Source organism: Lissotriton vulgaris, chromosome 5, assembly GCF_964263255.1.
Source record: "Lissotriton vulgaris chromosome 5, aLisVul1.2, whole genome shotgun sequence".
Lineage (NCBI taxonomy): Eukaryota > Metazoa > Chordata > Amphibia > Caudata > Salamandridae > Lissotriton > Lissotriton vulgaris.
The window spans coordinates 364,440,618-364,465,499 of NC_141693.1; the positions used below are offsets into that span (position 1 = coordinate 364,440,618).

General features: G+C 48.8%; 1 protein-coding gene across 7 annotated transcripts in view; it reads right to left on the reverse strand.

Annotated features, from left to right (window-relative positions):
* SPEN (spen family transcriptional repressor) overlaps positions 1 to 24,882 on the reverse strand; it is a 460,760-nt gene that overhangs the window by 234,843 nt on the left and 201,035 nt on the right. The window lies entirely within an intron of this gene.

Here is a 24,882-nt window from a genome sequence, read left to right on the forward strand (position 1 = left end):
CTCAATGAAATGCATGGCGAGATTAGATTTTTCAGATCTTAGTCTGATGTTAGACTTGTGTTCGTTGAGGCGTACTTTCATTTTCCGTTCTGTCTTGCCAATGTACAGTTTGCCACACGGGCATTTCAATGCATAGATTACATTGGCAGTGTCACATGTCGCGTCCACCTTGAGTTTTACGTCGTGACCTTTCATCGGATGCTGTATAGTATTTCCTTTGATTGCGCTGTTACAGTGACTGCAATTACGGCATGGTTGGGTCCCTCGATGGTGTTTTAATGGCTCAATAGGTTTAGTCAGAATTTCTTTCAAGTTGTTACTTCTGGTATGAGCGAAGATTGGAGGTTGCTCGAAGATCCCCATAAAATCGGGTTCATTTTTTAACACGGGCCAATGTTTGCAGATGATTTTTTTGAATTTGCAACTAGCTGTGGAATACTTGGACACAAGCACCATACGTTGTTTTGAATCCTTTTGAGACTTGGTCATACTTTCTGTTCTTGAGATGGTTTTGACACGATCACGTGCTTCTTTCAGAACGTTGTGAGGATATCCTCTTTCGAGAAATCTGTTTTCCATTTCTGTGATGCGATCTTCAGCCAGCTGTTCATCAGACACTATGCGTTTGACGCGTAGCATCTGGGAAAATGGAAGGTGTTTTTTAAGGGAGCCTTGATGGAAACTAGAATAGTGTAGGGCATTGTTTCGGTCAGTACTTTTCCTATAAAGGTCGGTGACCAATCCTTGTGAGGTATTTTTTATATGTACATCCAGAAATGCGATATCAGTGTCGCTGATGAGCCATGTCAGTTTGATACGTGGATCTTTATCATTGATTTCGGTCATGAGGTCATGTAGAGTTTCCTTGGTATCTGACCACAGAAAGAAAAGATCATCAATGTATCGTGTGTATAGTTTGGCATGCTTCTGGAAATTCGGGTTGGTGTATATGTAGTTCTTTTCGAAGTTTTCCATATATGTGTTAGCGTATGACGGGGCAGCACAATTCCCCATGGCCATCCCTGAGAGTTGTAGAAACCATCGGTCATCCACTTTAAAGTAAGAATGGTACAGGGTGAAAATCATTAATTCAATGAGAAATGTTTGGAGTTTCACATCAATTCCACTATTCAGTAATGTATGTTCAATTGCTTCAATTCCTCCTAGGTGCGGTATGGAGGTATATAATGAACTCACATCAGCGGTGCATAGTATGTAAGATTCATTGTGGAGGTTCGGTATTTTGGAAAGTTTCAACAAAAAGTCAGTTGTGTCCTTGATGTAACTGTGGGATTGGATCACTAACGGTTGTAGATATTTGTCGATGAATTTGCCAGTTCTCTCATGTATTGATTTCTTGGTGGATACTATGGGCCTGAATGGTGGGTCCATCAGATTTTTATGGATTTTGGGGCTCATATGTATTGTAGGACTTTTAGGACAATCAATCAGCAAGTATTTTTTGGTCCGTTCTTCGATGATTCCGTTTTGAAATGCTTTAAGCACAATGTCTTTCAGTAAATCTTGATACTCATTTGTAGGATTACAATTCAGTACCATGTAGGTGGAGGTGTCTTCTATGTGCTCTTTTAATTTATTCTGATACATCTCACTGTCCAAGATAACTAATGCGCCCCCTTTATCCGCTTTGGTAATGTTGATCTCTGGATTATTAGCCAATGATTTCAAAGTGTCACGATCTTTGGTAGTTAAGTTCTGGATCTTCCTTGGTGTTTTGAAGTTGATATTAGAGAGATCCTGGCGGACCAAAGTTTCAAACAAGTCTATGCACTTGTGGCTGGTCGGTGGTAGATATGTGCTTGGTGGTCGTAGTCCTTTAAGTTCATCCTCTTTAATGATGGTTACAGGAGGTAACACATTGTCGAAAAAATGTCTGAGTCTCAGTTTGCGGGTGAATTTAAATGTGCTGACTTCAAGTTCGGATGCACAATGACGTTGTCTTCTGATATGCTTTAAATATCAACAAAATACAAACAATTCTCAAATGAAGTAACTTTAAAGAAAATAAACGTGATAAATTCAAGGAATTTACGAAGCACTTTTGTGTGATCATTTTTGGTGTGCCTCATTGGGGATGTATCTGCGGTTCCCGCAAACACAACTTTCAGTACCACAAACAGAGGTACCAGAGAACGGAAGATTCATTATGCACTGCTGTGCATCAGGCTTTAATGCAGTGAGGCGGAACGATGTGCGCAAACGCCATGCGCATACGAATGAGCCGCCAGAGATACGCCATCAGATGCTGTGATTATTACTTGGTTGGACACCAGAGCACCTTCTTTAATAATTTCTGATAAGTCCTGCTGATCTTCCTTCGGAAGCTTCTCTTTAAAACGATCCAAAGAATCCCACAGGGATCTGTCGTATCGCCCCAACAGGGCTGCAGCGTTGGAAACCTGTAGCGTGGAAGCCGCTGAACCACAGGCTTTCCTCCCCCAAGAGTCTGCTTTACTCTCCTTATCTGGAGAAAGAAGATGCCACTGAGTGCATTTTCTTAGCTGCTGCAATTAGTGGAGTGGAGTGCAAAAAGTGGAGAAGTGTGGCTCAGGGGTTAGAGGCGGCAGACCTGGAGCTTGAGTTCGGCCCTGGACCAGGGTTCAATTCCCCGCCTCGGCGGGTCTTGGGCTCAAAAATTCCACGGACTCGATAATTCTCGCTCCGGTGCCTTCTCGACTCACGGGTTCACACTCTGCGACTCTGGGCAATAGCTTGCTTAATCTCCACAACGGCCCCTCGCGGTGGGATGCCTGGCTTTCACCTTGTGGATACCCTGCCAGGGTTATCTCACAGGGGAATACCAGGACGGGTTCCCTAAGCAAGCGCGGAGATGCCCCAGGGTAAGTCGTGCGCTATATAAGTTTTCATTTCATTTCATTATCACCGAATCAGGGGGGAGGATCCGATCTCCGGAATAGAGGATCCGATGGAGCCGGCTTGCATTTCTTTAAGATACGTGCAGGAGCTGCTTTTGTCGAAGCTGAAGTCTAGAAAATCATCCATCACAGGTTCGATGACTCCTGGTACCAAGGGGAGCAGGGGTCTTGACACAGATCTTTGATGTAGTGTTTCAAAGATAATGGACGTGGTCGTCTGAGTAGTGGCCATGGTAATATCCTTGGGGGATCAAGTTTGCACTATATAAAACTTTATAAATAAATGCCCAACTTCTGTGACCCCTGGTAAGCACATCATGGAAAGTGTAAACATCGTCAAAGGGTGACACTCTGCAGTGCGGACTATTTGTGAGGGTGGGAGAGTAATCTCTCTTAGATGAGTGCGTTGATGACGACCAAGATGGTGTACGCAGCCTTTTGCGATGGCCATGTGAAGACCTTCAATCAGGGGATCTGCCACGGTGCTCTCTGGTGCGAGTGTTAGGTGACTTGTCCATTTCTTGCAACAAGCGCTGCAAAGGAGATCTATGCAACGGGCTCGAGTATTCAGCTTCCCCTTGTGTAGCACTTGCCATTGCTGGCTTCCAGAGATGTAGGGATTGCAGCAATCTGGGAGAGAGATGCACCGAAGGGGATCTCTGCCTCCACGTAGAACTTCTTGGAGGAGAACCAGCAGGTTCTTTGGAATGCATTGATGCACTGCGAGATGATGCAATTGTCTGTGGGGAACTTCTGATAGAATGCGAAGAGGCCCCATGGGTTCTTGACCACAACCTCCGTCGCGAAGAGCGATGAGGCGTCGCTGGCGAGTGCCTTGACGTTGATCTGCTCTGTCACCATAATGGGAGAGACTCTGGATCCTGAACGACTCCTCGACGTCTATCTTTCTGAATGCCTTGAGGTTGAGTGGAGTGACGCCGAATGCCTGGAGCCTCTAGATCTTGCTCTTGAGGGTGAGCGTGCCTGCGATCTCCCCGATGACCGGTTCGACGAAGAAAACCTCCTCGACGTCAAACGATCCCTCGACTTAGACTTTCTTGGCCTCCACGTTGAATGTGACACCGGAGGGGATCTAGACCTCGAACGTCGACCCCACGCAGACGGAGGTGATGGTACCTGTCTTGACGTCAAACGCCTCCTGGATGACGTCGACGGAGAGGTATGCTTCAACGCCGGTCACTGATCAACCTGCGACGGCGGAGCTTGACTCAACGTCGACAATCGCCTGGTCTAAGGGATAAATACTGTGTCTATCCCCACCACCTAAATCATCCTCCTCCTGTGGTGATAAGGGTGAGCATGGAGATAATCTAGGAGAGTTTATAGGAGATAACGGTTTAGCAGGAAGAATAGGAGAAGAGGGTCTTATGGGTGATGTCGCAAAGTCTCTTCTTGGCAGGCACCTCTCGTATGTGTGATGTATCAGACTTCCTCTTTTTTGCTGCAATGGTGATATGGCCTGTTTTAGGGTCCACTTGTAATGTTTTTTTGCCTTGGGTCAACAAGATCTGGTCGGAACAGTTCATCCTGGTCGTCTGCCCTCTGTGCAGATTTTTTCGGTTCACAGTGGGGCTTTAATTTGGTCTCTGGAGCCTTAGGAGTTTTATGCTCCGTGGGCTTTGAAGGTGGCGTAGAGTTGGAACTTTTCTTCTGAGCCGAAGTTTTCCGGTGCTTCTCCGGTTCAGAGGCCGTAAGTTCTTTTGGTACCGAAGGGCTCGGTACAGAGATCTTTTGGGGGGTGACTGGAATGGGGTGCATTCCAGATTTTGGCACCGAAGGTGGTTTAAGGATAGTGATGTGCGGCCTGCTCTGTCCAGAGCTGCCAGAAGGGTTTTCTTTTTTCATCAGAGCCGGGCCCTGAGGCAGGGCTTCTGAAGTTTTCTTCTGGTCTCGACTAGGGCCTGCAGGCGAAATCTTGACTAGAGCCTTCTGCTTTTGTGGTGGGGCAGAAGTAGGGGCTTTTGTACTCACTTGTTGCCCGGGCGTGATGTCATCGGACCCAGAATCATCCTCTTCAGAGACTATCTCAAGCTCCTCAGAATCCTTTGCCTCGAGAATATCGGGCCTTCATCGAAAATGTCTTCGGGCACCGGTGCAGCTTGTTGAGGCATGACGTGCCGTCGAGCCCGGCAATCACGGATGGTCTTTTTCGATTGAAAAGAAGCACAGGCTTGGCAAACCTTCTCCTCGTGTTCTGGCGATAGACAAATGTAGCAAACCTGGTGATGATCATGGTGTGGAAATTTAGCTCCACACTGGGGGCATTTTTTAAATGGAGTTCTTTCCATTAGCCATAGGCCCCAATGGCCCAAGTCGACATTATTTGAGAAATAAAAGTTGGCATGGCGAAGACACACGAACGAGACAATACAGTTGAAGATGATAGATTGCGCGCCGAAAAAATTGAGAACACGGCGCCGAGCTGGAGTGCAGCAAGTCCCATCCGAACCCGATGGCAGAAAAAAGCAATATGGAGATGGAGTTGATGCCAATGCGCACTACTAACCAAAGGAGGAGTCACCTATCTCAGGACTACAAAACTTCTGCAATAAGAAAGTGCAAACATCCGAGCCCAACACCAGATGGCGATCTATGCTACAGTATACAATCTACAGTTCATATGCCTCGAACATAAGATTTTTTTTTATATAAACAAATTGGACTGAGTTCAGTCTTTGAGTATGCAACATCGATTGCTGCCCGAGTGTGTAGAACAAATGCTTAACACTACCCTCTGATAAAGCCTTACTGCTCGCCACAACTACCACAAATAGAGAAGAAGGTGCTATCTACTTTAACCTCTGCCTATCCTTGGGGTTCCACTTGACTGTGTACACTATACCTCATTTTAATAAAGTATATACAGAGCCAGCTTCCTACAGGATGGACTTGGAACAGCTCCCCTGGGATATCCATCTCACAAGAGGGCATTCCACTGGGGCAGAGACGTAAATCACAGCCCAATGAAGAAAGTAGTCCCCCTCTGAATAATCACTGGCAAAGCTAGTAGTTTAGCGGTGGCAGCCAGTCTGTTGGTATTGTGAATACTGGTTTTGTTTTTTGCATTACTTTATTGTTGGGGAAACTGCTGGACTCTCAAACTAAAAACAAAACATTGGCTAAAAGCAAACATTTTTGGGGGGACTCAAAAAGCACAAATTGCCATAATAGTACCCGGCACTGATGGGAATAGCATTATGTGTGGATGTCCTAATTAAAGAGCAGAATGCCTCGTACTGAAATCAGTCAATGGCTAGGTGGGCAGAAGGAAGATATGAAGGAAGGATTTTTGTAATCCTGGTTCTCCTACAGGAGGTTCTCGATTGAAATCATATGCAATTCAATTCAAAGAAATGTATTTCGGTTTGATGTGATAAAACCATAAAAGCACAAAATAAAACACAGGATAAAATAGGGTGCGTACAATCCAGACAGGAACATAGCAGATTTAAACATATTACATACAGCTTAAAAAATATTTGACCACTTAAAAATACCAGCTCACCACAAACACACATAAAATACCTGCTATACAAAACGCTCTAGATGGTACAATAAAGCCTTGCACTTAATAGGCTAGTGGTGCAAGGTAAAGTGCATTGTGCCTGGAATAGTGACAAGGGTCAGACGGGTTAGTTACAACTTGCCTGCCCTAAGCCTGAATGCACATTTAAACAAATTTAAGCACCTAAAAAAATGTTACCCGTCAACATTTGAATAAATATAAAATTGACCTGTTTAAAAATAGGATTTAAAATGGATTTTCTAGTTGTATCATAAAATGGGCAAAATGAACAAGTTAATTACCTTCGGTAACGATATATCTGTAAGAAACAGTAGTTTCCTGCTGCTGCGACAGAAGGTCCTCCTGAAGAGGCAGACGAATTGGGGGATCGACTGACATACTGAGTAGTTCGGGATACCAGTACTTTCGCGCCCAGTCCGGAGCCACAAGGATGACTTGGGACCGGTAGCGCTTGATTTTCTTCAGCACTCTGAACAGAAGTGGTATAGGCGGAACGGCGTACAACAGATCCCCAACTCCACTCGCGACGAAAAGCGCCCACGAGCGAGTGCCGCCTTGGAAATTCCAACGCGCAGAACTGATGACATTGCGCGTTCTCTTCGGTGGCGAATAGATCTAACCAAGGCTCTCCCAACTGCAGAAAGAGGCCTTGAGCCACGTCCGAGTTCAGACGCCATTCGTGATCCATTATGCACCTTCGGCTGAGCTTGTCCGCCCTGGCGTTCAGAGAACCTGCCAGGTGTTGAACCACCAGGGTCACCCCCTGATGTTCCAGCCCCTGCCAGAGGCGCAGAGCCTCCTGGCAGAGGGTCCACGACTCCACCCCGCCCTGTTTGTTGCAGTACCACATGGCGGTGGTGTTGTCCGTGAACACCTGTACTACACTCCCTCTGACAGAGGGGAGGAATGCCTTCAGTGCTAGACGAATCGCCCGCAGCTCCAGAAGGTTGATATGGAGCCGGGACTCCGCCGGAGACCAGAGGCCTCAGATGTCCGCCTCTCCCATGTGGCCTCCCCAGCTCTGGAAGGACGCGTCCGTCACAACTACGTGCTACGGTTGGGGAAGGGAGAGGGATCTGCCGCTGACCCAATCGCGGTCCGTGAGCCACCACTGCAGCTGTCTCGCAGTGCCCTCCGAGATCAGGACATGGTCGGACAGGTTGCCCTGATGCTTGGCCCACTGAAACTACAGGTCCCACTGCAGAGCCTGCATCCGCCACCGGGCTTGATGCACCAGAAGGATGCAGGAGGCCATCAGCCCCAGAAGCCGCAGCGTCAACCTGACCGAGACCCGGGACAAAGGCTGAAAGATTGGAATCAGAGCCTGAATATCCCGGACCGGCTGTTCGGGAGGATAAACTCGAAACTGCGCCGAGTCTAGGAACCTCCGATGAAGAGGAGCTTCTGAAAGGGACACAGGTGTGACTTCGGCACATTGATGGAGAACCCCAGCAGGTGCAGGAGGTCGGCCGTAGTCTGGAGGTGGCCGACGACTGTCTGGGGCGAGCCCGCCTTTAAAAACCAGTCGTCGAGGTAGGGGAAGACTGAAACCCCGAACCTGCGCAGATGAGCTGCGATCACCGCAATCACTTTCGTGATCACCCGTGGGGCGCTGGTAAGGCCGAAGGGGAGCACGGTAAACTGAAAGTGCTTGTGGCCTACCGCGAACCACAGGTAGCGACGATGGGGCGGCAGGACGGGGATGTGGAAATAAGCATCCTGCAAGTCCAACGCTACCATCCAGTCTCCTGGGTCCAGGGCAGCTAAGACCTGAGCCAATGTCAGCATTTTGAACTTCTCCTTCCGGAGGAAGCCGTTGACGTTCCGTAGGTCCAAGATTGTGCGCAGACCCCCTTTGCCCTTCTTGGGTACCATGAAAGTAGTGGGAGTTCCAACCACACACAACTTCCGGCCCAGGACCGCGCTATATGGCCCCCTTGGCCAAGAGGGCCGTAACTTCCTCTTGCAGAAGTTGCAAGTGATCCCCCCGACACGCGGTGGTATTGCGGTGGCATGGCTGGAGGGGTCGCCTCGAAGGGGAGGGAGTAGCCCCTTTGGACGATTTACAGCACCCACATGTCCGACGTGACAGTGCGCCAGTGGAAGGGGTTGATGACAAACCCAGCCCCCTACTGGCGTCATATGGGTTTGAAACCACGGACTAGGAGGGTTTTGAGGCAGATGCTGCAGGGGAAGGTGTGGACTGGCCTCCCCTATCCCCGACCGTCACCACGGCGGTGTCCACGGCCGCCACTGCGCTGTGTATTAGTCTGCGGTGCGCGGCTGGCAGCACGTGTGGGAGCGCCCCTTCTTTGGCCACGAAAGGAGCGAAAGACACCCGTTTGCTGGCGTGGGGCCGAGAGGCCCAAGGACTTGGCCGTAGCCCTGGAGTCCTTAAAACGCTCAAGCGCATGGTCTGCCTTGTTAACAAAGAGGCGACGGCCATCAAACGCATGTCCAGAAGGGTGGCCCTGACATCAGCCGAAAAGTTGGCGGTCCTCAACCAGGTGTGACGTCGAACTGCCACCGTTGTTGCCATTACTCTGCCTAGTGAGTCAGTGGTATCCAGCCCACACCGGATGGAATAGCGTGCAGCATCTCGACCCTCCGCAAGGGCTTGGGCGAGTTTAGTCCAAACCCCCTCCGGACATTGTGGCAGCACGTCCGCGACCGTGTCCCACAGAGTGTGGGTGTAGTGGCACAAGAGGCATGCGGTGTTGACTGACCGCAGTCCGAAACTCAGGGATGAAAACACCTTCTTACCGAATTGCTCATACCTCTTGGATTCGGGCGGAGCAGTCGGGCTTGCAGTCTGGGAAGTAGAGACCTGGGTAACCAGGCTCTCGGGTGGGGTGGGGTGGGTGGACAGGAAGCAAGGGTTGCCCGGAGCCTGGCGGTAGCGTCTGGTCACGTTCCTATCTACAGGCGGACCTGTAGCTGGCTTGGACCAAGTGCCCAAAAGAACGTCACACAAGGCCTCATTAAACGGCATTGCCTGCGGTTTAAGGACCTCAGTGAGGAGGTTAGTCCTCACAGCAGCGACAGGGAGCTCTAGGCCCAATAGCTTGGTCGCCCGCATCAACACTACACTGTAGGCAGCCCCCTCCTCCGCAGCCACGGTTGAAGGGGAAACAAAACCAGTGTCTGGCGAAGTGTCCAGCCCACTGGCATCCCCAAGCTCACATGTCCAGTCCTGTTGAGACTGGCACTCCTGTGCCAGAGGGTCCACAGACCCCTCCCAATCCCCCTTGTCACCCATCACCTGAAATTCAGGTTCAAAGAATGGGGCAGGTTCATTGAAGTAAAATTCTCCAAGTGACATCGAGAGTGGCGCTGCTCCGGCACCGAATTTAGGGTAGGATCAGGGACGGCGTCGCTCGGAGGAAGCGCCGCGGGTGACACCCTAGGAGCCGGTGCCGGCGAGGTGGTGAGGTCAACCGGCATTACATCCAACACCGGCATCAGCGTGGGATAAATGGACTGAGATGTTTGATACCAAACTTCTCAGTATTCAGTAAAGCCATCATGGAGCTGTGGAGTTCGTGGTGCCAAACTCCCAGCCCAAGGTTTACAATGGCTATACTGCACTTACAATGCCTGTGAATGGCACAGGTACTGTAGGGGCCCAGGGCTCATTCCACTGTGCCCCCCCCCCCCCCTTGGTTTAATGCACCCTGACTTGGGGCTGTGAGGCCTGCTAGAGGGGTGACTGACCTATGCCACAGGAAGTGTTTTGGTGGGCATGGCACACAGGGATGTGTGCCATGTTGACTTGTAGTTTTAGGGTCTCGCCCTCGCACACAGACTGTGCTGGCAATGTATGTGGGTCAGAGGAGAAGTCTCAGGGGGTGGCATAATATATGTTTCAGCCTTCAGACACTTTCTCTGGCTACAAGGCCCTTGGCACCCCTGGAACCTTTTACGTGGGCAGAGGGGTGCGAATGTGGCAGCAAAGGTACCATTTTGGGGAAAGAGCACAGGCCGGAGTACCTGATTAGCAGGAACCCAGGCACACTTGGTCAAGGAGCATCAATCATCAGGCAACAAAATGGGGGGCAACCATGCAAAAGGGGGCACTTTCCTACACTTGGGCACATTACACATCTACAGTAATTCTAACCTTGTTTTTGGTCTTTAAAATCATGCCAGGTGAACCATCACATTAAAATATCCACTTGTCATCTCGTAGACAGTTGTATTCCACTCCTTTCTCACCACCGTACATATTACCACCCCACAATTTCAAAACACCCTCGCTCTTATACCCTGCATCATACGGCAGAAATGACAAAAGATCTCCGCTAAAGCGACCCTTTGTGGGGCCTAGGGCAATGCAGCACCGGCCCGACGAGGAGCAATGCCCAATGATGAAGCATGACATCACTAGGGGTATTGTGAAGGAAACAAGAAATGATCTGTAGGATCCCTTTTGTTCCTTCGTTTTTGAGATTCGTACTCCCCCTTCTTCCGTTCCCCTTCACATCTGGATAGGAACAGTACCTGCTTGGTAAATATAACAATTGTTTTCAGAGCCTAGGTACTGGGCCTTTATCGGCTCCTAGCCCCCCTCCCTCTCTCCCCCCACCCTTTCTCTGTTTTGAGTGGAGAATTATCCATGGCCTGCTGCACTCCTGTTGGGAATTCCACCTCTCCTGGCGGATCTCCTAAACCACAAATGCCCCATGGTTTTGACGGTCTTGTCCTTAATCTGCAGTAGCTCCACTTCTTCAGCAGTTCCGAGGGCTTCCACTATGAAAGGCATGTTGATCGCGGGTGCCTGTACAAAGATTCCAGAGACTCTGTCATGCGTGCCTCCTGTGGGTGCTACCTATGCACATCTGTCAGCTGCTTCCAATGCAGACTTGAAGCAGGAGTTGGCGATGTTCTTGCCCTCCATAGCCCTCGTTTTAAAAAAGGTGTTGCATGAGGCCTTCCATCTCCTCCCATTGTTGGTGGCCGTAGTGGTTGAGGCGTGAATTTCAATTCGTAATTCTCCATTGAACAGCCACTTCCCTTTCCATCTTCCTTCCCATCAGATCCATTATTTTGCTCTTTTTTCTGGTGATGGCCTGGTTGATGTGCGCACATTGTTTCACTTTCTGGCTTTCACCACTATAATGGAGTCTGCAGGCACATTACCCTTAATACACTGGGGACTTGAGTGGAGCGTTAGTATTTTTTCACCACTCAATGAGTAACAGTCTTTGCTGTGACTGGTTTCCTGAATGCTTCCTTACCTTGTTCCAGGGTCCTGGAAAGCTTGGTAAATAGAGGTCCACCTTTCGGATTGGCACCAGGGTTTCAAAAAGGTAGCACAATTCCTCCCGCTCTTTCTCAAGCTGGACCCAATATGTGTATGCCGCCTTCTTGACGAGTCTATTATACATGGACAGGTTGTAGGGAACGAGGACCTCAAGGGATATTTGTCATCATCCCTTTGAAGAATTTGGCACCAAGAGCCTGCCACGTGTTGAACTGTCCCAGTCATTCAATTTTGGTGGATTAGTCCTCTTCATAGTCAAAACGTTCTTACTGCTCCTTTTCGGGTGGTTCATTTGTCAAGGGCACCTTGATGTCTCGTCAGTCGTCACCCATCTCCCTCAACTCAAGGGTTTCAGAGGGATGCAGAATCCTTTCATGGAGTTAAACTCCTTCTGTTGCATAAGAGCTGTTATCTCTGCTTTGAGCTGGCGTTTTTCTGTACGCGATTGTTCGGTTTCGGCCTAAGGACCCTTCCTTTTCAAGGTAGGCGGTTCTTTGGATGTGGGTCAGGGGAGGAGTCTCAGAGAGTGGCATAATACATGCTTCAGCCCTCAGAAATTCTCTCTGGCTACATGCCCTTGGTACCCCTGGTACTATCCACCCCACCCTCGCCTTCGGGGTCCTTTGGTAAGGACCTGTGCGCCTCTTCATGCAGGCATTAGGTCGTCGAGTGTCGATGCCTAGGTGGCATTTGAGGATCCAGGCTCTATGCCTTTCTGAGTTTTTGTAACCTTCTACTGCTTGGCCTTCTCTGCGTCTCGCCATTCTCCTTGCGGCAATGATTCGCTCGATGTCGATGAGGTTCTCCTCATTCTGACTCCCTGCCAGTTCGGCTTCGGGTCTCTCTGTGCAAACTTTCAACAGCAGTTGGAACAAAATGTAACGAATATGCTATACTTACCAGTATGCATCTGTTCTTGGCATGTAGGGCTGCTGACATTCATATCGCCCGCCCTCCTCCCCGGCGCCTGTAGCAGCTGCAGTATTCACATATTTACTTATAGCATGGTCATCATTCACTGAGTTTCACTCCATCTTGGCCACAATGGCTAAAAACAATCTGGGGATGGAGTCGATGCCCATGCACTGTAGTCCAGGGGAGGAGCCACCTATCTTGTGATACTTCGAAGACTCTTCCAGGACAACAATGTGCAATCATCCGGACCCAACACTAGGCGGCGATCTATGCACAGATATGAATGTCAGCAGCCCTACATGCCAAGAACAGATGCATACTGGTAAGTAGCATATTCGATTCGGTACCCAGGACACTGTGACCAGAGAAGGCCTCTAAGGGCTGCCACACTTATTGTGCAACCCTTAGAAGTCCTGTACCTTCACACCCAAACACTGGCTTTCCAGGCTGCACGTATTGGTGCAGAACAAAGCGAAGAGTCGACATGGCACACATCCCTGTGTGCCATGCCTACAACCCACTGCCCTGGCAAAGATCAGTCTCCCCTGTAACTGGGTGCACTATACCAGTGGTGCATGAGCCCTGCACCCCTACAGTGTCTAAGTCCATTAAGAGTGTATGATGTTAGGAGTTTGTCATTACGAACACCATCATAATGGCTACACTAAAAACTGAGAATTTTGGTATCAAACTTCTCAGCACATTATATCCACACTGATGCCAGTGTGGGATTTAATGAAAAATGCACACAGACTGCATCTTAGAGATGCCCCCTGAAAACTAACCTATCACTAGTGTCCAGACTTAGTGGCTGCTCTCAGCTGCCCCCACCAGACATGTTTCTGGACCCCTGGTTCGAGAGCCTGCTGCTCCCGGGGGCCTGAAACAATGCACATCCTGAGATGAGGTGCCAAGCCTCCTTCCCCAGGATGGGCAGGGTCCACGAAGGGGGAGCTTCAAAGGCATGCCCCCTTTGGGAGCTTCCCCAGGCCACTTGCTGCTTTCAGCAATTCGTCCCCACTGGTTCTGACCCCTTTTTTGTCCGAGAGAACCGCCGGGAAAAACATATGACGAAGAGAGGTGTGCCCACCTCTGCCAACTCCACCCCTCAGGTGGGGAGGCGAGGTGAAACAACTCTCAGTCCCCGCCATCTTGCAGATGGGGGGACTCCTCAAACCAGGGAAAGGCTTATGCCCCCCTCCCACTGGAGGGTGGCATAATAGGGGGTGTACCCACCCCAAGGAAGGGACCTATGTGTCCCAACCTTTTACTTTCCTGTATCACTCCTAAATCTAGTATTTAGGGGCACCCCTGAACCTTGCCTCCTCAGACAAGCAACGACCAAGAAGAACCAAACAGCCGTGCCGAAGCAAAGAAGAGGAGGACACCTACTGACTTGGCCCCAGCCCTACCGGCCTGTCCCCACCTGAAGATGCGAAACTTAGGTGTGTCCTGTAGCCTGCAACCTCAGGAAACCCCTGGACCTGCCCTGCCTTCCAAGGAAAAGATTGTTCGAGGCATGTGGGCTGCTGAATTCATATCTGTGCATAGATCGCCGCCTAGTGTTGGGTCCGGATGATTGCACATTGTTGTCCTGGAAGGGTCTTCGAAGTATCACAAGATAGGTGGCTCCTCCCCTGGACTAACGTGCGCATGGGCATCGACTCCATCCTCAGATTGTTTTTAGCCATTGCGGCCAAGATGGAGTGAAACTAAGTGAATGATGACCATGCTAGAAGTATATGTGAATCCTGCAGCTGCTACAGGCGCCGGGGAGGAGGGTGGGCGATATGAATGTCAGCAGCCCTACATGCCAAGAACAGATGCATACTGGTAAGAAGCATATTCGGTTCGAGGCATGTGGGCTGCTGAATTCATATCTGTGCATAGAATACATAGCAGTCCCTCCATTAACGGCGGCCGCCCGTGCCAGCTGCAGCAGTTTGGAAAAGTGTTTTTAGAACAGCCTGCCCTACAGCTGCCTGCTGTTTGGAGTGCACATCAACACAATAATGCTTTGTAAATGTGTGTGTGGTAGACCATGTGGCTGCTCTACATATGTCTTCCAAAGGAATATTTCCAAGGAAAGCCATGGAGGCCCCCAACTTTCTGGTGGAGTGGGCCCTTGGTGGAATGGTGAGAGTACGCTTGGCTTTCAGATAGCAGATCTGAATACATTTAACAATCCACCTAGCTATACCAGCTTTGGAAATTGGGTTACCTTTGTGTTGTGGCGCAAAGGCAACAAAGAGTTGTTTAGTCTTTCTAAAATCCTTGGTCCTATCGGTGTGAAACATCAGGGCCCTTTTGACGTCAAGGGTGTGGAGCATTCTCTCCGCCAATGACTCAGGATTTTGGAAGAAAACAGGCAACTCAATAGTCTGGTTAATATGGAATTGACTTATAAACAAAAGGAGAGTAAGGGTATAATAGATCACTCTCTTACCCCAAAGGAATAATTACATAAACAGAAGAGTGATAGAACACCACACCACTTACAAGGGAAACTCTTGACGTGGTGAAAAAACAGACAGAAAGTAAAGGAGAACCAAAGGTAGGTTAAGTAAGAACCCTCACTCACCACCTAGTGGTGACATGCTTCATCACTGGGTTCCCACTGGAAAGACCTAGCGTCTTTCCAGTGTGCTACGACGCCTGTTTTGCAGCGGAGCTGGTTGTTGTGAGTGTTGAGGGTGCAGACAGGAAAAACCAAATTGTGCTAAGTGAGTGCAAATAATTAAAAAGTGCGTAGTTGTGACAGTAAACTATTTTATTCAAGGTCCAACCAGCACTGGTTAAAAACAAATTGAAGTGGAAACATAGGGTGGGTCTCAATAATTAAAGACACCTAGTCCACTGAGTGAAAAAATGGTCGTCAAGTTTCTGCTATGGGTGAGCCCAAGTCGCTCAGCTTTCGTCAGGACCAAAGGACAGTGATCCTCCGACGGTACGCACGCACTAAGGTGCACCAAGCCGTGAGGAATAATATGTGAAAAAGGTTAAAATCTGAGGAAAATTGTTCCAAAATATTTACGGCTGAAAGCCGGTTGTGACCCGGGCAGCAGGTTGATGGGGTCTGTACCTGTAAAAAAATGTTATGTATTGTCAGCACAACATCATTACAGTATATCATTAATAATAGATAAATAAATCATGGTAATCCTTCACCACAAATGACCACCCGGGTGATTGAGTTGGAATCAACGGGCAGTGTCAAGACATGTGCATAGTAGGGAGTCCTAACAAGTCGTGCTGTCAATTTATTGTTAGAGGAGTCCGAACAGTTAGTCACAGATATCAGGATCACATGAGTTAAATCTTCTATTTGATCCTCATCAACAACAATCTTTCCCCTTACTTTTAATCAAATTCAAAAAGATACTAGGGGTTTATTAGAATTAAATGGCTATTTGGCCCAAGGTGCAATTAATTTTAAAGAAACACAGCATGTCCAAATGTACTCCTACTTGAGGAGACAAAAAGTTGGCTAAGGGATTGATGCCAAGCGGTAAGATCATATAGGAAGACTGGGAATTAAACTCTAACTCACTTTCAGAGGACGACAGTCTCTCCTCATAGGCAAACGCGGTGGAGGGAAACCTTCACGTCGCGTATCTGAGGAGAGACAACCGTAATGGTTTACATGATTATGGTAGTAGTTGACATCGTGTGGCCGGATGTCTAATGTGTCAGTACGCTGCACACGTTGTTTCAGATATCTACAACCATTTACACAAATTTACCGGTAATGAACAGCACATAGCCTGATGTGAACAGCACTTTTTACCGGTAATGCCGGCAATAATCAGCACATAGCCTGATGCCCTCTGCACAGCGCTAGTCTTAAGAACATAAATAAGAAACATTTGCATTCAAGCTGACATCGATAGTTATTTTTACAATTATAGCGGTGGTGAACACGTAGCCGGATGTTAAATGTGTCCGTGTGCCGCGCTAGTCTGTAAAAAGATAGTGAAAAACACTTACATTTACGCTGACGACTACCCGAGCCAAAGTGGTCTCTGCATGGAACACCTAGCGAGATTGCCTATTCACTATGTGCATGACTTATCTTTCGGCATTAGTAAAATATCCTGCTTTGTCTTTCCTCCGCTTGACACACTCCCAGCCGTGGTCTCTACTGCGTGCACTTCAGACGAGGCAGCACGCCGCCTATGTTTACCACTGACGGAGGGGTTTATTAACAAGCCAGGGTTCCATGCAGAGACCACTTTGGCTAGAAAAGCATAACCTACCATTTCGCCTAAAGCGGACGTTTTTTTATATAGCACGTCTAGAGAAGCAACTATTTCCTTGACATGATTACAACACTGCCGAGTATATTCTATCAGCTCGTGTTTAGTTTGCACTCACTTGGCTTTATGGACTTAAATACTATTGAAGCCTTTTTGATCTTTCTGTAATACTGACAAGGCCCCTTTAACTGACAGAGACTGTCGGACCCTACACGAGGTCACGTGATTATCACGTGATTTGCGACATAGACGATGTAATCCTACACAGCGCAGACTCGGCGTTCTTCCGGGCCGCGGTGTTGACTAAATTAGGTCCAAGGCGGGTAGTCGTCAGCGTAAATGTAAGTGTTTTTCACTATCTTTTACAGACTAGCGCGGCACACTGTTTTTTCACCACGTCAAGAGTTTCCCTTGTAAGTGGTGTGGTGTTCTATCACTCTTCTGTTGTTTATGTAATATGGAATTGAGACACTACCTTAGGAAGGAATTTAGGGTTAGTGCGAAGCACCACACTGTTGGAATGAATTTGAATAAATGGCTCTTGGATAGTTAGGGCCTGGAGCTCACTAACTCGTCGCAGCGATGTAATTGCTACAAGGAAAGTCACTTTCCACGTCAAGAATTGAATCTCGCAGGAATGCAGTGGTTCAAAGGGAGGACCCATCAGCCGGGTGAGGACCACATTGAGGTTCCACTCCGGAGCTGATGGAGTCCGTGGAGGGATGACTCGTTTGAGTCCTTCTAGAAAGGCTTTAATGGCAGGCACCCTGAAAAGTGAGAGGTGCTGCCTGTTCTGGAGATAAGCGGCCATTGCGGATAGGTGTATTCGAATGGAAGCATAGGCCAGATTACATTTGTACAGATGGAAAAGATAACAAATGATGTTATGAATAGATGAATCTAGCGGGTTAATGTTGTGGTCTGCACAATAAATGACAAACTGCTTCCACTTTGCCGCATAGCATGCTCTTGTGGTGGGCTCTCTCGCCTCACGGATGATTTTCATACAGTCGGGAGGAAAGTTTAGGTAGCCAAACTCTAAGACCTCAGGAGCCAGATCGCCAGGTTGAGCTGTCGCGGATCTGGATGCTGAATGTCGCCATGGCTCTGCGTTAGAAGGCTGGGTGTGAGGCATAGCCTTTGATGCGGTACCACGGACAGTTCCAGAAACGTGGTGTACCATGGTTGGCGAGCCCACGTTGGAGCAACCAGGATAAGAGTCATCGAGTGCTGCCTGAGCTTGCGTGCCACCAGCGGTATCAGAGGTGCTGGGGGAAAAGCGTACGCAAATTTGCCTGACCAGTTCATCCATATCGCATTGCCCTGCGACTGTGGGTGTGGGAACCTGGCGGCGAAGCTTTGGCACTTTGCGTTCTCCCTTGTGGCGAACAGGTCTATCTCTGGATGACCCCACCTTTGGAAGTACGGTTGGAGTACTGATGGATGTATCTCCCACTCGTGCATTTGGTGGCTGTACCTGCTGAGCAGGTCCGCCATCTGATTGTCCTTGCCCGGGAGGTGTTCTGCCATGAGGAAGATGTTCCTCTGAATGGCCCACTTCCACATGCTCTGAGTCAGATGAGACAGCTGTGGAGTGTGTTCCTCCCTGCTTTTGAATGCAGTACATGGCCGTCATGTTGTCCGTCCGGATCAACACGACCTTGTTGCACAGATGTACTTTGAAGGCTTTTAGTGCCATGAAGATCGCCATCAGTTCCAGAACATTGATGTGCATCTTCTTTTGCTGTGGTGTCCATAGTCCCTGCACAGTGTAATTGAGTACATGAGATCCCCATCCCTGGAGAGAAGCGTCCGTTGTCAGGATGATCTGTGGCACAGGCTCTTGGAACGGTCGACCCATGCAAAGGTTTTGTGGATTCCACCAATGCAGAGAGTTGTATGCCCGACCGCTCACCAACACTAGGTCTTTCAACTGCCCGTGAGCCTGAGTCCACTGACGTGCTAAGCACTCCTGAAGCGGACGCATATGTAGTCTCGCGTGCAGGACTATGGAGATGCAGGAGGCCATCATGCCTATCAACTGCATGAACACTCTTGCTGGAAGCGAGTGTTGAGGTCTGAACTTCTGTATCAGCGATTGAATGCTGCTGACCCTCACTGAATTTGGCTGTGCTGTGGCTGCCAGAGTGTTTATGGTCGCACCCAGATACTGCTGTATGTGGGCGGGTTGGAGGTGGGATTTTGGGTAATTCAGTGAGAATCCCAGATCGTGCAGGAGGTGAATGGTGTGGGACATGTGGGCGGCACACTGCTGGGCTGACTTCGCCTGGATGAGCCAGTCGTCCAGTTAAGGGTAGGCATGGATGTTCTGTCTCCTGAGGTGCGCCGCCAGTCACCAGGCACTTTGTGAACACCCTGGGTGCCGTGGTGACTCCGAAAGGCAAAACCTTGAACTGGTAGTGCTGGTTTTGTATGGTGAACCAGAGGCATTTCCTGCGTGAAGGGTGCAGTGGAATGTGAAAGTACGCATCCTTTAGGTCTAAAGTTGCGAGAAAATCCCCCTGACCGAGCAACGGGAGCACTTGCTGCAGGGTCAGCATATGGAAGTGCTCCGACAGGATGTAGTGGTTGAGTGGCCGGAGGTCCAGGATGAGCCTGAGGGACCCGTCCTTTTTTGGTATTAAGAAGTACAGGGAGTAGACCCCTGTGCATCTTTCCTGCACAGGCACGAGTTCTTTTGCTCCCTTTTGCAGCATGACGGTGACCTCCTGCTGCAATAAGTGCAAATGCTCGGCCGACATAGGACGGTGTCTTGGGGGCATGTTGGGTGGAGTGGATGTTAACTCCAGACAATAACCGTATTGTACAAGTTTTCTGACCCACCTGTCTGTGGTGATGGACTTCCAGACCGGCAGGAACTGCTGGAGTCTGTGGAGCCTGTGGAGAGTGGTTCCACCAAGACGGGAGTGAAAGCAGAGTCCTTCTTTTTCTTGAGACGGATCTTGTAGGACTCCATTGGACGTTCTGGGGCGATTTTCCGCTTGAGGAGGGAAAGCCTGCCCGTTTCGGCATCAATGAAGTGTTCCTGATGCTTCGGCGGCAACGTAAAATGGATGGGCGTGGGTGGGCGCCTTATGCGGTTTTTCAACCGGTGTCGGAGGCAGAGGATCCTTCGGTCCGACCCATAAGGTCTTATCCCTGATGCGCTGTAGGGAGTCCGTCACCTTCTTGGTGAACGCGGCGGACGGGCGCGCCGGTTCGACGGAATCCTTTGAGGCCTCACCTGGAGTCGACTCTCGGGGTGCGCTGCCCTTGGCCCTGTCCTGTTGACACGGAGTCACGAGAACCTTCGGGTCATGCATTCCTTTCAACGGGTCACCGAGAGCTTTCTTTGGGTCACCGAGAGCTTTATTTCGGGTTGCCGAGAGCTTTCTCCGGGTCGCCGAGAGCTTTCTTCGGGTCGCCGAGAGCTTTCTTCGGGTCGCCGAGAGCTTTCTTCGGGTCGCCGAGGGCTTTGCCGGTGTCGACCGTCTTCGGCGCCGACGCGCTCGGCTCGACCACCTTGACTTTAGTCTTCGGCGCGGCAGACTTCGTCTCGACGCCCTTGACTTGAGCCTTCGGCTCGACAGCACCCTTCGGCTTCTTCGGCGCGGAGGCATTGGAGCCGATTAAAGCGGTACGCACTTTCGGTTTCGAGGACAGCATGTGCGCAGTTCCTTGTGTCGAGACCGTAGGTTTCACTTTCGGTTTCGATTTGCCAGGGTGCGGCTCAACAGCAATGTCCGTGGCCGAGCCCGAAGGTGGGGCCGTAGAACCCATTGTAAGATCTTGGGTGAGGCCCGATGGCGATTCCTCGACCTGAGCCTTAGGAATTGGCACGGCCCCAGAGTCAGTTTGAGGAAGCTCTTCGTCCGAGCTATCCTCCATGGCCCTGAGGGCCCAGTCGTCGTCTCCTACCTCTTAGACGACTTCGACCTCGAACATCTCAGCATCCGCGTCGTAGTCGTAGTCGACGTCTGACGCGGGGTTCGACTCACTAATGTCCTGGATAGATTCTTCCTCGACATCCCCTGCATCGAAGATGTCCACAGGCGCCGGTGCAGCATGCTGGGCCTCCTGGCGCGCAGCTCGTCGAAGCTTAAGCGTCTTCTTGGACCTGAAGCGTGAACAAGTCATACACTTGCTTTATCGTGGCCTGGCGACAAGACACTTGTTGCACACCGGGTGGACGTCGATGTGGGGATACTTCAAATTGCAGACGGGACATCTCTTAAATGGACTACGTTCCATGATGAACGGTCAATAGGGTCTGAAGCGTCGACTGGGCCTTCCGCGTCGAAAGCACGCGGGTGTAGGGAATCTGGCTCGGGACCGAGCTGGAAGAACTAAGACCGAACGCAAGACTATACCGACGTAGTAGACTAAAGACCTTTTGGTCTTAAGAAGTTTTTATATCGATTTCGACAAGAGGGAATTTAACCCCTTCGATGCGGCCGCTTTTTTTCCCGTGTGCGGCCGCCGGCCGAACACGGGCGGGCCATGACGAACCCCAGCCGTCATCAGCACACGAGCACCGTAGTGCATGACGGCGGGGGTTCGTCACCAGCATGGAAGGGGTTAAAGACATCCGAACCAAATGGCGGAAAAAACAATCTGAGGATGGAGTCGATGCCCATGGGCACTGTAGTCCAGGGGAGGAGCCACCTATCTCGTGATACTTCGAAGACTCTTCCAGGACAACAATGTGCAATCATCCGGACCCAACACTAGGCGGCGATCTATGCACAGATATGAATTCAGCAGCCCACATGCCTCTAACATGGGGGGTTCTACATGCCTCTGTATTGTCAGACTAAGGGGTGCTCACACTCAGGGGCTCTGTCTGGGGCGCAATGTGTTCCCTTTCTCTGACCTTCGAGTGTTGTTCTTCCAGGTGATCTTCAGACTCTCAAACGTACGTGTTTTCGATGACTAAAGATCTTCGGAGAACCTCTGTTGTGCTTCCAGACTCAATGGCAGAAAAAACTATCTGAAGATGGTGACCACACACAAAAACTTCTGGGAGTGCACACCCAATGTCACACAGGGAAAAAATGATGATGGACGACACCCACAAGAAACAAAAAATTTAATGACAAGACACGATTCTGGACCAAACTACTGAATGGCGGAACAGATGCACAGCATCTGAACAAAGAAAAGAATTCATACTGAAAACTGATAATTTATCTAAGGCTCGTCAGTAGGCATTTGATCTGTAAAACGTGGATTGAGCGGTTTTCGCCAGATGTAAATGAATGGTTAAAGGCTGTAAGGAGTGTGATAGTGCTGGATCGTGCATGCTTTGCAAGTAGGAGACTTCATTTTTTGCAGCAGGTAAGCAACTGGCTGGGGGATTACAAAGCAAAATATGAGAGGGAAAAGTATACCTGCCAATCAGAAACAGACAAGGCCTAACCTAGAGGTCCTTTAATAGATTTAGAGACCCCCCGAGCCTTAATGAATCACATCAAAGCATGATAAATATATAGAAATGTAATTACATAGAAGAAACTTTTTTTCAATACATAAATATCAGGCCACAAAGATTTTTTATATGAAAAACCAATTAGATCAGTGCAGTCCCACATACATGCAACAACTCTCATACCATGATACATACCAAGATACCATACAGTTCATACCACACACAGGCAGGGGGCCAGGCCATTGTCAGACCCCAAAAGTGGATGCTTCAAATTCAGCTTAAGGGTGGTCAATATCGTTCACCGAGTATCGCTGCGGGACCCACCAGCGGATCTCTCTGCCTATTGAAATAAACTTATTGCGGATATCCTCTGCTTATCCCCGAAAATTGAAAGGCTCCTTTGAAGACCTCTGAAAGGTGCCTCCAGACGTATCGGCCGATCCTACTCCTCACGCCAGTTCTTACTAGATAGGATCCTCGGTGAACGATTTGACCACACTTGAGCTAAATTTTAAGCATCCACTTTTGGGACCTGACAATGGCCTGGCACCCTGAGGCCACAATATCTATTTGAAACGTGGAGTACCTCCATTTTAAATCGATATTTTGTCCCACTGCAAAACTGTACATCTCCGCCCTGATTAAGGTGTAGCCCCGTCTGGGGCCCCTCACCCAAACACGAGTGGGCATCTGTTTCATCTGGGGATAACCCTACTGATCTTCTTCCTATCTCCCCAATGACTGTTTTCCACCTATTACAATCTGATCAGCTCATGGCTGTTATGTACTTGCGGATTTGTTGCCTGTGTGTGGTATGAACTGTATGGTATCTTGGTATGTATGATTATATGAGAGTTGTTGCATGTATGTGGGACTGCACTGATCTACTTGGTTTTTATATAAAAAAAATCTTTGTGGCCTGATTATGAATTGAAAAAAAGTTTCTTCTATGTAATAAAATGTCTATATATTTGTTATCATGCTTTGATGTGATTCATTAAGGTTCCGTGGGGGGGGGGGGGGTCTCTAAATCTATTAAAGGACCTCTAGGTTAGGCATTGTCTGAATCTGATTGGCAGATGAGGGGTCTGGATAACCCGAAACAGGAGGTACAGTGTATTAATTTCAAGCAAAGGAAGAGAGGAATAAGCTTTGGCAGACAAGTGTAACCATATTTCAGTGCAGTGGGTAAGACCCCTGTGACGGTCAGTTGGTGCCATGGAAGGTAAGGACTAATCCTTGGGACAGTGAGGAGTTTCCATAGAGAACAAAAACAAAACAGAGAATTTGCATAATGGTCTCCTTAAAGACCATTACTTGCCACAGAGTTGAGAACAGCCTGGGAAACTCGAGAATCATCTGCTTTAGAATCAGAATGGGCTTTGAACAGTATGATAAAGATAGAATTTGATTCCATTAACAGCAAATACACAATCTCACTCATAAAGGGGAGCTTCTGAAGATGAAGAATATTTATAAAAAATGTGGGCTTTTTCATTCACAAGTTCAACTTTTCCTATGACTGAACTGAAGGAACCAGTATGAACCTCATTTATTTTAGTCATGTAAAGTTTGCTCTCTTGACTCTTGCTTCCTGCTCACCTTATGGTGAATCAGGTAGCACGTATCGCTGCATTTGAAACCATGCTTGGCCACCAAAACCAGACACCGGTCTTGCAGATCTGACACGTCTATTTTCGACATGCATGGCTGTTTCAATCTTGTAGTTTTCAGTATTGACTTCTAAAAAAATATTTTATAAAAATCAGCATTTAGGGGCTCAGAAAAAGTAAATGCAGTCAATAAAGAGTGGGTGGAGTTTATGCGTAGGTTGAGCTTATGCCCAGGTCAGGACAAAATCAGGACAAGGGTGCCACCTACTGTTGCACAGAACTGCTGCAAGAGTTTCTACAGCAAGTCTGACACCTCGGGAGATTGAAAAGGTGAGGAATTCAAGATTAGAGGTACCCATTGGAAGGTAGGCATCTGGTGCATGGCAGCATAGCCCCAGGAAATTCTTCACCCACCAGTCTTCTTGGATTCTTTTGCATCCAGAGTCACTGAAAAAGTATGAGTAACATTTTAGATGGTTCCTATTGAAAACATCAGTAGTGCTCAAAGCCTGAAACTAGAAATGCAATACTACACCCCAGCAAAGCAATGAGGAGCCATCAGGTGGTGGGATTTTTTCCACCTTACTTAGAAATTTGAACTTTTTCATGGTACCACACAGGGATGAGAACTCTCAAAGACAAGTAAAAAAATTAACTGTCTGCATGAATTCTGGAGGCACTAATCACTAACTACATGATGCTTTGGTGGCATGAGGTCTTCCAGATGTTGGTCCTACTAATTCTTGACTTTCTTGTGGTATTCATCTCATGAGACTGGACTGCTCAGATGTCTCTTGCCATTATCTTGCCTTGTGGCTTCCACCTGTGATACAGTGTCTGGTGCTCCGCATTTTTGACTGTTCACTTATCAGCTACCCAATTGCTTGGATGCACATGCCTATAAGGATCTGGGAAGTGTCATGTGAGGTCACAGTATTTCGCCAAAATTATCAAACATTACAC